Genomic DNA, 2588 nt, shown 5'->3' on the forward strand with positions numbered 1-2588 from the left:
ATTGCAAAACTGAATACTTTGAAATCTTCCAGACGTTTTAGGGTTATTGTAAGCATGGTAAATTGTTAATCAAAATATATATGTTTATTCCCAACAAAAACTTGATGACGTCATCTCAAAATTTTTCAGAATAAATTTTATCTAAAGTGTGCAAAATATGTTGAGTTTATAATTGTGATTTATCACTACATTCATATTCATATTCATCTACTGTTATTTTTAGTATTATACTGCACCAATCCAAGTTGATATACGTGACCTTGCAAAAATGTCGATGACGTGATCATAAAATTGTGTAAAGAAAAAACTCAATGTTAGATATGTTTCATTGTTCTTTCGGCGGGAGGGAAGTTCTGTCGAAACAACTTTCGACCAATTTTTTACATTTTTAAGAGATATGTGGAAAGAAGATTTTACATAATATTAAATAAGAGTAATAATGGCAATGTTGATTTAATCAAAATCAACTCTACATTAAAATTATATGACATTATAATAGAGGGTGGGATCATATGAATGTGACAACCTGTGACACAGAAAAGAAGGGTCCAAAAACCCCAAAATGTGCGTGACATAACTTATGGAGAACACCTTATTTTGTTCAATGATTTACATAATACTTTTACATATGTACCTGATACAAAAAAATCGTAATGTTACTATTACTCTTTCATGAATAGAAATAGCATCGTGCATTTGCGTATTTCTTAGCACAATTTTAGGTCCACATAATAATTTATGTCCTTTTACTACCTGTTTTCACAGTTGCAATATTTTACCGCATTTCTTGAAAAGTAAATTAACAAAAGGCTCGTAAAATCATAAATTCTTTGTCGGTTCGAGTAAAGAGGGTCCATTTTCCTCGCAAGTGCAACTGTGTAGTGGACAGGGTTTTGAGAGCTTTGTTCTCAAATCGACAAGCCCTTGAAAGTTACTCTCCAGTGGACACGTACCTTAATGGATAACAAATTTGTTAAAGTTGATTGATTCTTCACAAAGCCATGCTGCACTGATGATGTAGTATATTTTATGAAAGCATACAATCTGTTACATAATACAAACTCTAATTCTGTTATGACTCTATATATATATTGTAGCTCTATGAGCATGTTGACAGATAGGCATGGGGGTGTCACTCGAATACAAATTTAGGAAGCAAGCCTCAGCGCCCTCGGTGTCGAGCTGACCAAGTAATGAAAAACGCGCACTTTGAAAACGTTCAAATCATCCAGTGAGAGTGCGATGCCGTTAGCTGGCATCAGCTGATTTTGTGGCGTGCATACGTGCGATTAAAAAAAGCCGCTGCTATGAAAGTGTAAAATCGTGCAGCGAAAAAAGCCGGACTGAGGTAAGTACTTAGATCATATAATAAATAGACACCAATACTCAAACTGAAAGTTGTGACTAGACATGAAGCTATCTGTTGTGGTTTTCTACGTCAAGGGGAGTAGTATAATGCTATCCTTGTGTGATCACCACATCTTCATCTTTGTTATATGCATTTCATCTGTATATGTCTATTTCACTTCCATCCTTGTACCGCACCAGCGCAACAAATCGCTTTTGACAGATGTTTCTTCTAACCTCTCTTTCGAGTTGTACAAAAAACAATTTTAGAATTTAGAACAAAGATCCTATTTTAAGTGATGTAATCATAAAGGATCACAATTGCTGCCCAATAATTTACGATTCCTTTCGTTATCTACTGTGAATTATTTATAAAATCAAGCTGTCAACATTTCTCGTACGAAGTTAGTTCAGACATACTTCCTAAAATTTAGGCGCGCAAAATTCAAATAGTGATCAGGCAAGGATAGCTTCATTGTAATCCCTCCATGCACAAGAGAGACGTGTGAGAGGAGGATGTCGTCACAGGCGCTCCTAGGGAAAGAACACGGCGTGGTGGTATCTATTTATTATATGATCTAAGGGTAAGTATTTAGAATACAATAGGTATTAATAGTTCTATTTTAGGCATTTCTTACATCTCTCGAACATGGAGAAACCACGCCGTATTGCATATCGATGTAAATATCCAAACTGCGGAAATGTGTTCTACAAGGGTGGTGGTAATGACATTAGATTTTACCATTTTCCAAGAAATGTGGAAATGCAGGAACTTTGGAGACAAATTTGTAAAATTGATGCAAGTAAGTCCTTATACTTGTGTCAAAATCATTTTCACTCGACAGATTTTCATGATCCATTAAATCGAAACAGACTGTTGCCTAATGTGGTCCCAAAGGAATATGTCTCCAAAGAGTCCATGAGCAGTCAAGTGGTTGCAGCGGAAATTTACACTCAGTTGCTGTGGTATCCGTAGCTAGTTGCTCATTTTCTGCTGACACAGACTTTTCTACCGTAGAAGAAAGTAACGTTTGCTCCGAACAACTGAACGCACAAATCAGTGTACCTCTCGGCACCCACGCGTCTGTCTTACAAACAGAACTGATGGGAATAATACTGGGAGCTAGAATCATTGCTGAACGTGAAATCGGCAACAAATCAATACGCATACTTACTGACGGCAAGTCTGCACTACTAGCCCTGGACAGCTGTATGGTTCGATCCGGGCTGGTTTGGGAGTG

At 36.6% G+C, this 2588-nt stretch overlaps 1 long non-coding RNA gene across 1 annotated transcript; it reads left to right on the forward strand.

The window, feature by feature from the left end:
- Positions 1-1141: 1141 nt before the first annotated feature.
- LOC135127395 (uncharacterized) lies at positions 1142-2359 on the forward strand. The gene is made up of 3 exons (XR_010280207.1): positions 1142-1348; positions 1975-2146; positions 2193-2359. It is a non-coding gene; the product is annotated as an uncharacterized LOC135127395 (long non-coding RNA).
- The last annotated feature ends 229 nt before the right edge of the window (positions 2360-2588 follow it).

The sequence above is a fragment of the Zophobas morio genome, unplaced genomic scaffold, assembly GCF_036711695.1.
Source record: "Zophobas morio isolate AGI-343-1 ecotype UQ-CSIRO unplaced genomic scaffold, CSIRO_AGI_Zmor_V1 ptg000011l, whole genome shotgun sequence".
In the NCBI taxonomy this organism is placed as follows: domain Eukaryota; kingdom Metazoa; phylum Arthropoda; class Insecta; order Coleoptera; family Tenebrionidae; genus Zophobas; species Zophobas morio.